Source organism: Furipterus horrens, unplaced genomic scaffold (assembly GCF_987537825.1).
Source record: "Furipterus horrens unplaced genomic scaffold, mFurHor1.1.pri manual_scaffold_5, whole genome shotgun sequence".
NCBI classification, from domain to species: domain Eukaryota; kingdom Metazoa; phylum Chordata; class Mammalia; order Chiroptera; family Furipteridae; genus Furipterus; species Furipterus horrens.
In genome coordinates, this window is record NW_028327175.1 from 54,773,782 (window position 1) to 54,789,206 (window position 15,425).

General features: G+C 36.2%; 1 pseudogene; it reads right to left on the reverse strand.

The window, feature by feature from the left end:
• Window positions 1–247: 247 nt before the first annotated feature.
• LOC150008648 (Y-box-binding protein 1 pseudogene) lies at window positions 248–12,420 on the reverse strand (annotated as a pseudogene).
• Window positions 12,421–15,425: the final 3,005 nt, after the last annotated feature.

A 15,425-nucleotide genomic window follows, 5' to 3' on the forward strand; every position in this document is an offset into this window, starting at 1 on the left:
TAAAAATGAGTTCTTAAAAATCTTAATTCAACCAGATATTAAACAACTTAAAACCCTTTAAAGTGTGTTGAGAAAAACCATCTTTATTATTAAAAAGCAAACAAACCCTACATTTGTCATTACCAAGAAAGAGATGTCTTTAGATAAAAATAAAAACCCCATGCTGCATAGATAATATAGATAGTTTTAGTCATCTGGTCAACAGGCAAAGAGCAAGCACTTAACATCTTCAGCTCCAATCCTTTTTTCATTTCTTATTGCGGAAATGATAAGCCAGCATTTCCCCAGCCCCGCCCTGCTCAGCCTCAGGAGTGGAAGAATTCTTAACTGGTGGATCAGCTGCTTTTATGTCTTTGCTGTCTTGTGGTTTAGGGTGTTCTGGGCGTCTGCATCGGTATTTGAAGTTGCAGCGGTAGGGATGGTGAGATGGCTGCTGATCTTGGGTCTCATCTCTGATTTTCCTTATCTTCTTCATTGCCATTCTGTCTAGGCTGTCTTTGGTGAGGAGGGCCCCTGAGAAATTGCGGTCTGTAGCCCTGATATATATTCTGTCTCACTGGTCTACGTTGTTGTCCAGCACCCCTCCATCACTTCTGCCTGCACGGTACAGCTGGAATGCCACTGTGGCAGCCTGTAGGGTCTCCCGTGTAGTAAGTAGGAGCCATGCTTGCCACAGGCACTTAGGGCCTGGCCTCCGAGCGCGCTCTCCCAGCCCTTCCTTTTCCTCCACGCTCACTGTCCTGCTAAGTCTGCTGGTAATTGCGTGGAGGGCCTCTAGGATGCGGATAGGATCTATGATGGCTGCGGTCCGCTGCATGCTTACCGCCTTGCACTGGAACTGCACCAGGACCTGTGACATTTGCTTCGTTTGCCCCCTTTCCTCCTTCAACAGCATCCAACTCCACAGTCTCTCCATCTCCTACACTGCGCAGGTACTTCCTGGGGTTCTTCTTCTTTATGGTAGTCTGGGGTACAAATACATCTTCCTTGGTGTTATTCCTGTTGATAAAACCATATCCATTTTTCCACTGAATCATTTTGCTGCTCCCCAAACCTTCGTTTTGATGACCTTTTTGTCCCTCCTGGAAGGTATTGCAGAAGTGAGGCCGCTCGGGCCTTCTCTCAACGCAGCTACTGCCTACAGTGCTGGGCTTGATGTCAGTGGCCCTGAGGGTGGGGACAGCAGGCAGCTGCTGGGTCTTGGCCTCACTGCCCCTGTTGCGGTGATGGTGACTGGGGCCTGGCTGTGGTAGCTAAGGCTCCTCCCGGGGTGTGATGGTAACTAGGCCAGAGGCGGTGGTGCTGCTCAGGGCTCTCTTGGGTCAGCTCTCCGCTCTCCGCTCTCCTCTCCTGCTGCCGATTGAACTCGAACTCCGCCTCTTAACTAGAGTAAAAAGTGTGGCTAAATGGGTCTTGACAAAAATGAATCCTCCCCACATGGCAAATCTCCATTTTTCAATGTGACTAAAAATATGACCCAACAGATGGTGAGTCTTACTGCTGTCTAAAGGGACATCACCAGTCACATCTTTAAACTTTAAAGACCATTTCACATCACTGCTTGGGATATGGGCTTTGACAGACTGACCCTAGTTAGATACTGAAAAGAGAAAAGTATAAATAAAACATTGAAGGGACGATAAATTATAAGACACTTTATTCTCAGATACCCTTAGAGCCAACTTTGACACTGAAAGAAAATGAAGGTTGATGGATGACAGAAGTTCCTATTATTGGTATGACAATCCATGCATTTCTTTATTAAACATATCAGATGTCTAATCCTCTCTGCCACATGTCAGAGAATGATAAGTGAAGATTATGGCTACCATCTGTGTAGTCTCTAACTTATTACTTTATTCCAGATGTACCTTATTGACTATGTAACTTACTGAAATGCTGGATAAACCACAAAATATCTATTTAAATATGTATTTGCCATATAAAAGAAACATAAAATTTAAAAGTATAACTGCTATACATCTTGAAAGTAAACAGAATTAGTAATAGTATTTATGGTACATGACTCTATAATAATTACATATCATTTAATATATATGTGAATAAAAAATTTATACCTGACGAAATTATTTTTACTACTCTTTTAAGAACCAAATATATTGCCTTGTAAACACTTTATTTATAAACTCTCAATGTCATAGTATAACCTGATTGCCTGTAAATCTTTCTTGTAAAGTTTTTTGTACCTCAGGCCAAACTACCTGAAAAGGAACAGTATACTTTTAACCAAAGCATCCTTTTATATTTTGTAAACACTAAAATGATGACAAAGAATAAGGAATAACTGGTACATCTTTATGCACTGTTTTTATTAGATAGACAATGCCTCCAAAATAAATTATATCCACACTAAATTATCTTATAGACTTTCCTTTTCAATCTTATTTACTGTATTTCTTATTGATAGATAAAAGGCACAATTGAGAAGGATAATTTAACTAGTGGTAGACTATCTCTACTACCAGTATAGAAAATGGCAATACTCATAATCCCCAAATTATCTCTAATTACCTATTCTGAGACACAGCCAGAGCAACAATTGCAATTACCTAGAAAGATTAACTGTATTTAATAGCTCACTCGAGTAAACCCTAATTCTGCCCAGAGGGTTGTCATATGAAAATCTCAGCAGATTCTGCTTTAAGTGAAATATTCTGTTCTGTGATTTCACGCCATTTAAGGCCCAAATGGATATTTGCACTATAATGATAGGAATGGGCCACTTTTTCCTCCCTGGTGATATGAAATACTAGAGGCTATTAAATTATTTTTTCTTAATTGTCCTATTTAGCTTTCCCTATGGGAGGAAAATAAAGTCTAATACAAAACGGTCATTAATGGAAAGTCTGTTCTTTAAACAAAGGATAATTTATAAACTGCATTTTGCAAAATATGACATTAATCATTACTTTAGCTTCTGATGATATAAATGATTAAGGTAAACTGGGGTGACTAAGGAAAATAATATATATAACTAAGTATAGAAATTCAAATAACATGTAGCTATTTTATTATTCAAGCTTGCCACCAATACAAAATTGTATAAAATGTTCTTCAGAAATAGGAAATTAAGCCTGTGATATATAAAGAAATGAAGAGCAGAAACACATTGATAAGCATTTAGGTATATCTGTCCAAATACTGACAAAATAAAACAAAAATATTAGTATTATGTAGGGTTAAAATAATGTTAAACTAACATATGTAATAATTGTAATTATAAATCAGATTAGACTGCAACTGGAATTAAAGTCCTTTCATTTTTAGGGAAATTATTAAAATAAAAATAACTTTAGATTTTGACATTTCAAGAGGAGCAAAAATTAACTGTAAATTTACATTTAGATTTTGAACATTTAAAATGTACCATTGTAACCAATAAGTACATAGCATGTAAAACTCCCAACGCAGTTGAGGAAAACTATGGGATGTTAAAATAAAATCATTTAATGTAAAAGAAGATGGGGCTAGATAAAATAAATTCACATAAGGCAGAGTACATGGAAAGTAGATTAAAATTATGGTATAAATAAATATGAATATTATAAAAAACAAAATACTTAAGTCACAATAAAATTTCAGAGAGAGAATAAGGGAAATCCAATGATATATTATTTGCCAAAATCTACATTTAAAATAAGAATGAAAACCAGCTGAATGTCAAATGATGAAAAAAGTATTTCAAACAAAAATTTACCAAAATACTTTTAATATCAATAAATATGCTTCATATTTTTACACTAGAAATAAGGAGGAGGTGCTTGAATCTGTCTAGTGTTCTCATGGATCCATTCCTTGTCCCCCCTGACTATGGTTATTGATTGATACAGGCTCTGTCACCTAATCAAAGGGCAGCATCAACAATAGACTGAGGTGGACAGAAAAGAAAGAACTAGGGTGTTTCGACCACTCTCTCTTTCTCTGTGTCTTAGGTTATGTGTTCTCCAGTCATACCTTTTCCTCTTAGTTGAAGCTCTGGCTGGACAGATCCAGCCTGGCTCCTGGACTCAGGTAGCTTCAGCTCCTGCCTCCTTCCCGCCATTCTAGCATGGCCATGATTTTCTTCTATTGTTAATTCACAGGCTGCCTCAACATCCCCTTATTATTCCCATGTAAGGTAATTCTTGGTTTTAAATTCCCTCTGAGTTACTTACTGTGGTTTCTGGTTTACTGATTGCATTTAAACTTCGTATTAAGGATCACCATGTGATGATGAAATATGTTTTCACTGAAAATGTATAATGATACTAATTGGGTATATATCTAATACCATAACTTCAAAAGATATAAAACAAACCAACCAAAAAGATAGAATTACATATACAAGTAGGTAAGTGCACCATTATACCAGGATATTTTAATACACCCCCAACATTTCTTCTCAAATACAACATTCTTTCAAGCTTACTAGCTGTGAATTCCTACTTCTAAGCAAATTGTACAAAAATCATCAGTTAGAAAGCAACACTTTTGCATAAACAATTTTCACTTGTGCTATTCATCTTCACTACTTTTATGCACATCTGTAATACCTATTATGTGCTATTATTAGGTATCTGGGGGAGAAAGGTAAAAACCCATTAATATTTCCAATTAAGTAGAAATACAGTCAACTGGCAACATCATGAGAGAAAACCAGTATGATGGTAGTGATATGTATACAGTGCCAAAAGGAAATTGCCTGTGAGGGAAATTAAAACTAGATCTTGAAGAATAAGATGAATTTGTAAGGGGAGGAAATCCAAAGCATATTCATTGAGTCTTTTATCTATATATTCAATCTTGATTATACATTTACCACGCCAACCATAATTTCTGGTACTGAGCATCTATAACTTTAAAATATAGCGGTTGCTCTTATGGAGTTCATATTCCATTGGGAAAACTTAAGATTCAGGAAAGGCCTACTGTCTAGGTCGGGGAAAGGGAAGCTAAGTAAATTTCCTATGAGGTGATTGAATAATGAGGAATTTGAAAAATTAAGTAAAGTTGTTATCAGAAGAGCGAGACTGGTTTGGGAAGCTAGTGGACAAGGGTGGGGACACTGGTTCAAGTAGTGACAAAATATCTCTGCAAAGGAGAGCATCTCTTTCTCTCCCTCTTTCCCTCTTTTGTTCTCTTTAATTTCTTTCTCTCTTTCTTTTTCTTTCTTTCTTTCTTTCTTTCTTTCTTTCTTTCTTCTTCTTTCTTTCTTTCTTTCTTTCTTTCTTTCTTTCTTTCTTTCTTTCTTCTTCTTTCTTTCTTTCTTTCTTTCTTTCTTTCTTTCTTTCTTTCTTTCTTTCTTCTTCTTTCTTTCTTTCTTTCTTTCTCTCTCTCTCTCTCTCTCTCTCTCTCTCTCTCTCTCTCTCTCTCTCTCTCTCTCTCTCTCTCTCTCTCTCTCTCTCTCTCTCTTTCTTTCTTCCTTCCTTTCATCCTTTCTCTCTTCAAAGCCCACCTATATTCTACCACTCCTGCAGAATGAATCCATATTTCTAAACAAAAGTTTTCCCAGTGTGAGTTCTTTGTACCTCTAGAGACATACTACTTTAAACAAGTTGATGTTCTTGATAAAGGTGATACCTAAGAATTTGAATTCTGTATGCAATATTATCAATCAGGAAGATATCCTTCCAGTTTAACAATTTTTTTTGGATTTCTGTTTGATTAATTTTTCTTAAAATGAAGGGAAAGAGAGAAAGTAAACTTGCTAAGCCCAGAAAAATTTGTTGTTAGTTTAATCCAACTTCTCTACTGATACCTCTAGAAGAAATAGTGAATCAGAAAGAATATTATTTCCTTTAGGTAGAATTTTATTCCTACTTTATACTACTCTCTCTTTAATTTTCCTTTAGGCCATCAAGTGTTTCTTCAGTTCCTTCACAGTGTATAAATCTCTGCTTGGGAAATGATATGAATTATGCATTAAAGAGATATCAATCATTAATAAGTTACATATTAAAACCTTGCTTTTCTTAACACAAAGAAAAAATATTGTAAAATTTCAGGCAGCATTTTTTGTTGATCTGATGTTCTATAGAACATACATCATAAGTGAAAATGGATAATAACCTTTCATGGGACAAACTGCTTCCCTTTTTCTTCCAATACTTTACTCCTTACCTGGAATCTCCTTCCATGAAAGAGCAAACATACTTCTTGTCACATTTTGCTTTAATTTTCTTTCTCCTTTTTCAGTGAACTTTGAGGTTATCCAGAATCAATATACCTTAAAGTCAAGATACTGAATTTTGAATACTTACAATCCATGTAGAAGAGATTGTGAATTCCATCAGAGTCAGAGAGGCATCATTCAAAAGTGAAACAGAAATTATAAGGTTGTAGAAATCAAGTTTATTCATTAGCACTACTCCAATTAATGACCTAATTTGCTAATAAAATTACCTATAATTGAGATGACTATTTGATTTTCATAAATTTATTAATTTGTACTTTCAATTTGCTTATTCTGCTTTTCCTCAAAGCACAACATTATGTAGCTTAACTAATCTTTTTAATTACAATCAACATAATTTTACATTTAAAAGAAGAAAGCTATAAAATTCTATGTATATTTTAATATTAATTGAAATATCATTGTAATAAAAATTCCAGAATGCCAAATGACTAAAAAAAAATTTCTAAGCTTATCCAGAAGTAGCATTTACTACTTAAATTCATACTTTAAACACACCCTTTAATACCCTACCTTGCAAATACTATTCTCTAGAAAGAATTTATCCATTACACCTTTTACTAAAAGCTATGTCAAAATGAGCTATATTGCCTTTTTCTTATACGTCATAAGAAACAGATTCAGTCGATCAAATAGTATGCTTAAACATTTTGTAGTTTTCTCCAAAATCTTGACATTTCAAGTTTTTGAGACTCTTTCTTTTTCTAATCTGACCTTTTCTACCTAAATATCATATTTTTGCATTGAATTTTGATAACTCAATAATGTTTGTAAATGAACATTTTGTGCTTTTGACTTGAAAGTATACAGTATGTGGTAAGAGCAAATTTTATATTTTAATTTAAATTATTTTTATGGCTTTAAGCAGACTTTAACCTTTCAAACAGGCTGGATGCAATTCTGATTCAAACCTCTACTATTTAGCTTGGTGATTCAGCATAGACTTATTGTTTCTCTTATAGCAAAGATAACCCAACCTTTTCTTATTTGAGCCAATGAAAAATAAATAAAAGTTATTTCCAGGCCAAATTTTCTTTTATTCAACATGAAAATGTTGTTACTGATTTCTGTGATGCAGGGATAGATAAACCATCTAATGCATAATATATAAAAAAGAAGATTGACTTTTATTAGATAATGAACTATTATTATATAGGAATATATATGATTTTCAACATAAATGTTTATCTCTTATATTTGTATATTACTTTAGTACTCCCAAAGAACATTTATATGTTTTATATTATCAGAAAATAAAGTATAAATTAGGCGTTATTCCATTATTTTAACCAAGTAGAGTCAGAGCCATGAAGTTTGTTGCTAATTTCATAGGGAAAATTAACTCCAATAATAGAACTGGAATCAGGTGTTTATATTCTGTAATATAAATATATTAACCTTGATATCTCTTAGATATTACACCATCAAAGGATAAGCCCTTTTTCATAAACAAGAAAAATATCTTTAAGAATGTGTAAAATTATTTTTAAGAATGCATTACTACAGAAAGTTTAAGGTTTTAATTGAGTTCCCGTCTCTAAATATTTTTGGACCACAAACTTCTAACCACTAGCAAAAGTGTTGTGGTTCATGTTCCAGCCCCAGAAGGTTACCTAGTTTCTTGCTCCTGATTCAGTCTGCCCTTGGTCTGTGCATAATTCTTCATTCCAAACGCCGAGCATATTTCTCCCTTAATTCCACAACATTTCTCTTAGTCCAAGTTGCAACTTTGAACCTAACTTTAATGAAAGTTTGGAGATAGCAGGAAGAAACTACAGCTCAGAAAAGAAAATGTTAGCAGCAGACAGGGGCCATAAATTCTCCTCGGTACCACGAATGATGAGTCTTTGCAGGGTGAGTCTTCCTGGCTCTCTGTTGCCTTACTGTCCATTCTCCTGCTGTCAGATGGTAAGGACCAGTTTATCTCCCGCAATGGTGATGTTTGGAAACTGACTTCTTCCTTCATCTTCTCCTGATTACTGCAGTGCTGAAGAAAAATACTATTTTATACTCCCAGTTTCTTGCCCATCTTCATTCAAAAATCTTAATAAACTGTAGAAATTCAAATAATCCACAATTAAGATATACTTCAAAATTATTGCGTAAAGTAGTTTAGCTTGAATTACTCCATGACAGCATGCAATTTTGCTTGTCTTTTGCAAAGACAAAATGCCTGTTAACATTTTCCATTAATTCAAAACAGTTTTTGTCTCAAAAAGATAAACACTATAGCTGACATCTTTAAAGTATTGTTTTCTTCCTCTCTGGTGTGGAGACTGGCAGCTGATCACCAAAGTCACTCCCTCTGTTGTGGCCACACATTTACAGCGTCCTTTGCACTTAGGTGTATTATGTTAGCTGGAGGACTGAAAGTAAAAGTAGAAATACCACTTCTAGAACATACTCATAAAAGTAATCTGTCTATCATCACCCATACATTTCCCTTCTGTGGCTTCATGCGGAGAAGCTTGGCAACCTTGGGAACCATGTGTTGTAGGTGGCAGAGCCAGAACAACAGCCAGATCTGTCAATCATCATGTAGAGCAATCTCCTGTCAGCAGCAACAGCACTGGACTGTTCTGTAAAAATAATGTCTTCTTTTATGAAAAAATAGAAGGCGTTCTTAAATAGAACATCATATTTTCTTAACAATTGCATTTATATTCTACCCTACTGAGTTTCAAAAACATTAGGTTTTCCCTCAAAATGTCTGATTCTTTGGCAGGGAAAAGGTGCAAAGATGAAAGGGGTGAAGGCCCCAGTCCTTCCTGAATAGGAATCTCCCTTTCCTGTGGTCATTCTCTCTGCTGGGTTTTGGGGGAGCTGGAGGAGGTAGGCAACTCCAGACTGCACCGATGCTTTGTGCCCATGCTACCTGACTTGAGGTAAGTATTGACCGGCAACAGGAAACCACAAAAGGCTATAGTATGGGTCTTAGCTCCCATATTTTTGGCCTCAGCTCTCACATTCCCAGTGTCTTCCTCAAATTATGCCTCCTTCTCACAGAAGATTGTTTTTTCCTTCCAGTTTTTTTCTCAGTTGGTGAAAATTTGCATTGACATTAGGTCTGGTGCTTTTTCTTAAAAACTACATGTACTAAAAAACCTCATCCATTCTGTATTCTGTTTAGGAAGAAAGACAATGCATCTTGCTCCAAATTGCATTACAGAAATTTATATAATAATTGAAATATAGGGCCATATCCCTCGATTTCTGGTAAAAGATGAGAATATCTGGCTAAGGTACAAATATGTTATGGGTTAAATAATGTTAACCCTATGGCTCATATTAAATTTAGTGATATTTGAAATGGGCAGAGTCCAAGTACAGACAGAAAAGAAAGAAGAAAAACAGAGGAGAACAAATATTGGCAAGAGGTTAGAATTCACAGCTAAATGGGCAGTGTGCAATAAAGCAAGCCTGGAGAGAAGGGATACACACTGCTCTGCAAACAGCTGAACCACTTTGCTCCTGTTACCCTCTCCAACTTTCTTCCTTTTCCTTATTAATCCCAGATTCTCCCAAAAGAAGTTCTCTAGTTGCTTTATTTTCTGACCACCTACTCACTTCTTAACCCCTTAACCAGTTAATACAGGTTTTGTGGAAAGTCACAAATTTTGTGAAATAGCAACGGTTAAGAAATAGGCTTTGAAGCCCTAAGGACTGTGTTTGAATCCAGACCCAGCTACTTGACAAAGCACTAAAAAAGTTAATTAATCCTGCCAAACTGCTGTTCCTCACAGGCAGAATGAATAACATCATATTTAACTCTCATGGCTATTAAGATAATTAAATGAGGTGAATGAAGATAAATTATCACAATCATTGTTGTGGTAAAAAATAATGGCATTGTTATTCACTGAATTCAATCTCTCTCTCTCTCTTTTTTGCATTCTTTTCCTTCTAGACCTCTCAGAAGCATTCAACAATAGTGCATTCCTTGAGATACTACACCTCCTCCTGACTGGGGAACCATGGTTTAAACAATAAGAAGTGTACTCTTTATTATGACATTCATCATCTTCCATGAATGGTATTTAACTATCTTTTTCAATATTATTTCCTAAAAATACTCTTTATGAAATTTCACACCTGTTCCACTACCTGTATTTGATCCTCCAGATATACATCTCAAATTCTCCAAGGGTTATTCATTTCCTTATTCTAGCCTCTCTTTTTGGAATTACTCTTAATGTCATTGTTGTTATATTTTCCATAATCAGAGAGAAATTCCTATGCTTAAAAAATCACAGAATTTAATTATATCATAGAATATCATTGTGCTTTATCACAATCATAAGTGGTTGGATAATTTCACAGATTGCTTATTTAATATTTTTTTAACTTCATGGAAAGTGTCATGACTTTTCTCCCATTAACTAGTAGTTTTATTTGGGATTATAAATGTCCTCAAAACTAGACAAGCTTGATTTGCATTTTCTCTAGGCAACAAATCCTGATATGAACTATTGTTTTTCAACAGGGATGAGACAAATTAATCCAACAAGTGAATTTCCTATGACATGTTTTATGCCTAACTTGTCACTGGTAATTGAAACAGAAGGTAGAGTGGTTTTAAACCTTCCTGATACCATATCACTTTACAGTGGCTTGTCAATTTTTGCTCCTATTCCTGTTTCCAAACAGTGCATGACTCAGATAAGAAACCAAAGTTTACTTGGAAAAAATAGTGTGGATTAGTTAAGGTAGCAGAAGTGACAGAATACAGATATAATCTGTGATGGTGAAACCTGCAATTTTTAGGAACACTTTTCATCTTTTCCTCTTAACTTTAGGTATTTTGTGCACATTTCCCAAGGACGAAGAAAAGTAGTATTATGTCTCTTGCTATGTGTCATGAGGTATTATAAACTTTGCTATGAACTTATCAAATAAGCATTAAGAAAACTTCCCTAAACAACTCACTTGTATATGAATGATCTCTAAAACTCAATAAATACAAACATTTACTAGAATATTTAATATACATTAATAACTGGAATCTCCATTTCCTGGAATATTTTAGGTTAAGTATGATTTATTTCCACTAAAATATATATAGATATATTTTGTTTTTACTTCTGCACATTTATTTTATCTAATAAGCATGTGTGTGTGTGTGTGTGTGTGATGGAATGAGATACATTCTCATCAGGGCTTGTGTAAGTTCAAGTCTTCCGAGAAACAGACTTTGATATAGAAAAAATATTAAAATGATTTATTAGGAAGATGACTGTGAGGGAAAATTAAAAGGGCAAGAGGGCAGGTGGTGCTGTGATAGACTACGATGATGCTCTGACCCTTGTGAAAGAGAGAGGGAAGGAAGGAAGTTTACAGAGTAGTCTTAGACTGCAGTTTGGTTCTACAGTGTTCAGTAAGGTTGTTGAGGAGTCTTCAAGGCAAAGTTGCCCATCAGAGTAGACTTGTATCTTCCAAAAGGAGCCTGAGTATAACCCTGCTGCCATGCTCAGTCATCAGTGTGAAAAATATTTTTGCTGGAATATGTAGATAAATCTCAAAATCCAGCAGCCTGGGTGTCAGTCAATTATGCTTTTTGATGCCAAAGATATGAATGAATATATTTATGGCAGCCACAGAACTCAAATCAAAGCCTTATGTTAAAGAAAAAATAAAATTTGTACAAAAACTTGCTCCTAAGTGAGGGGGTTATATGAAAACATTGTCTTATAATTTATGATGTTTGTATTTTTACTGTTGTCTTTATTAAAATATCCCATTAATTTTTTGAATAGAAAATACATGGATTTCTTGTGCCTATTTATGAGGGTGACTGAGAAAAGATTTGGGCAATCATTGTCATAAATCATAAGAACAGCTTATATAAGAAATTCAGGGGTTACTCAGAAGTAATAATATCAAATTGAGCTATTTTATTGCAGAAAAGAGGAATATGAACATGTGCAACCTAAAAAATAGCAAAATGCTTCCAATAAATGGTTCTGTGATAATTCCTAAAAATTTTGTCTTTCAAAAACTGTCATTCTTTACCTACCATGTCAGATTTTTTGAAACTATCATGTAAGAATACCACATATTTAAAAGAACTGTTCACTGTTAGAAGTCTTGAAATTTCACTAAGGAGAGTTATTTTAATTTTTTCTATTGTTATCTTATTACAGTTTTCCCAACATTTTCCCCTTTGCCCTCCTCTAACCATCTCACATCCCTCTCTCACCGTCAGTCTCCACACTGTTGTCCATGACCATGGGTCATTCATACATGTTCCTTGACTACTCCCTTTCCCCTTCTTTCCAATATTATCCCCCTATCCTTTCCCCTCTGATCACTGTCCATTCCTTGTTTTCATGCCTCTGGTTCTATTTTGGTCATTAGTTTATTTTGTTCATGAGATTCCTCTTATAGGTGAGATCATATGACATTTGTCTTTCACTGAATGGCTTATTTTACTTATCATAATATACTCCAGCCCCAGCCATGATGTCCCCAAATGCAGAAATCCCTTCTTTCTCTCTTCTATGTAGTATTCCATTGTGCAAATGTACTATAGTCTTTTTTTTTTATTATATTTTATTGGTTATATTGTTACAATAATTCCAATTTTTTCTCCTTTGCTCCCCTTCACCCAGCACCCCCCTTCCCCCAGCAATCCCCCACCAAATCTATGCCCATGGTTCATACATACAAGCTCTCCCGCTTCACCTTTTCATATATTCTTCTTCTTTTTTTAATAAATAACTGATTAATTAATTATTTTAACAAAAAAAATAACAATCCCTCCCTCTCAGATATTAAGACCCTTTATAACCTTATAAAGGACAATGGGCGAAGGTCTCAAGCTCCTCTAACTTCTTCAAGCTGGACATGGTCATTGTCCTACCTACACTTGGGTCCAGAAATCTTTAATAAGAGTGCGGGTGTGGAGGGGAGGGTGGCCTTCCCACGTGGGGAAGGATCATGCAGACTCCAGGTCAGTTGACTGTCCCCGGACAACAGCATGCTTGATTTAACAGACTGGCATCCTTGTTGTATTCTGCGGGCAACAGATTTGGCAAAAGGGTTAAAAGACATCATTCAGTCCATAACTACTAGATGACAAAAGTCAGGGATTAATTTTTCAATGTCCCGTATTAGGGAAAACAAAAGGGGGGCTTCTTTGGAAGAAGGTGTGCCAAGCACATCTCACCTGTCCAAAACCCTTTTGCCCATTATACTTAGTTTGGGCTGAGGGAAATATTTTAGGTTTTCCCCCTCTGGACCCTTTGGGACCAAGCCATTAGGATAGAAAAGAGAAACCAGTTTTAAAGTGAAACCCACAGACCACCCCATTCTTCACCAACCCAGCCACTTAGTTCAGCCAAACCGTTGAGTCTCAGGAGGCAGCATTGCAGACAGGATTAAGTGAGGCCTATATGTACAGATAATCATTCAGGTAATGAGGTCATAGGCTTATGCCCTTTGAAAACAGAAAACACATGTTAATTTATGTAACATAACCCACAAACAAGTCTCTAAATCTGTAAGACTGTCTTATTGGAAAGACACCCAATTGCAAGGCATTTGACATTCTTCTTGCCTGTAACTTAAACATCTTTGATAATGCCACAGACATAGTTTAACTTTCAAGTGAAAACATATTTTAAATGAAAAGAAACTTTAAAGACAGTTAGCTGCACTACTTTATAGTCTACCACTGAGCATTGTGATTTTCCTTGAATAATGATTTTTCTCCCTAAGGTTACCTTCCTTGTCATTAAAAGGACTGCATTAAGTCCATTTTTAATTTATCCTGTTCATTTGCATAAACACAACAAGAGCAGCAAATGATCACTTATGATCTTTAGTTCTGCTTTGCTGGAACTTACACAAGGAACATTTAGGGTGACCTTCAGTCTGCCCTTCAGGGCACAGAAGCTGAGCCACATACCTGGCATTCAGCCTTGCCTGTACACACCTGTCTTTTCCAAATCCTTCTAGTTTTCCATTGTGCCTTAAGGTCCCTTCTAGTCATCTTTCAGGAAAACAACCTTCATTTCTTCCCGGGAATGATTGCTGTGGACCGCGCAACCAACCATGGTACCAGGCCTAAGGCCTTTTATCTCGTGGGCTTTTATTACCTTTGAAACTCATTCCCAGTTCCTCAGGGCTTTTTGGTAACAACCAGAGCCCAAGCATGTCTCCTTTAGGCATGACATTCCAGTCAAAGTCTTTTTCAAAAAAAAAAAAACAAAAAAAAAAAAAATCTATTAACAACTGGTCTTATTAGTTTTATGCAAAGAAACTTATGTCATTGCTCACTTCTTTAGAATGCCAAACTCTGGAGGAATCAGATAGGGAGAAAAATATACAGTGTGAAGGAAAATCCTTGTCCTTCTAATATTCACTGAACTGGCATTTCAATTCTTCAGTTATGATGTGTCAATGTAAGTTCATTATTTATAACAAATGCAGCATTTTGATGAGTAATGTTGATAATGTGAAAGACATGCATGTGTAGGGCCAAGAGATATGTGGGAAATCTCTGTACCTTTCTTTCAGTTTTACTGTAAACCTAAAAGTTCTGTAAAACCTAAAGTTTAAAAAAACTTTGGAAATGCTTGCAGGTACTACAGAGGAATAACCCTGGCTGGTTTGGCTCAGTGGATTGAGCGTCGGCCTGTGAGCTAAGTGTCGCTGGTTCGATCTTCCAGTCAGGGCACATCAGAGAAGGAAAACTCTGACTCCAAAAAACCTCCGCTGCCTTGCGGCATACCTCTTCAGGGGAAAGGCTAAGGGAGTAAACCCCGACAGAAAATCCGGAGCCGGAGTCCCTAAGGCGGTTTGACGTTGTAGTCAATACCGGCAACTCCTGCGGCGCACCTGAAGCCAAGCTGTATTGACTCCGTCTTTCCCTTGGATCCTTCAGCTGCGAAAAAAGGGGGTCTGCTGCATGGGCAACAGCAGACCCTCCATATCACCCTGCCCAGGCTCTGTAGCTTCAGCTTCACTGGAGAGGACACTCCAGCGTCATCGCAAGATGTCGATTCAACACGGGAGGAGACAGATACCGTGTCACTCCCGAGTCGGACTGCACAGCCATTCTCGGCGGTGCAGATAGACTCTTAAGAAGCTACACCATCGTCTCTCGAGACGGACGGCTGCCGATGTACGATGTACTACAGAGGAATAGCTACCTCTCTTGCCTCCTCTTTGCTTTGTTGAATCTCCATTTATTCCTCAACTTTCTCCTAATTACCACCATTCCTGTTATTTT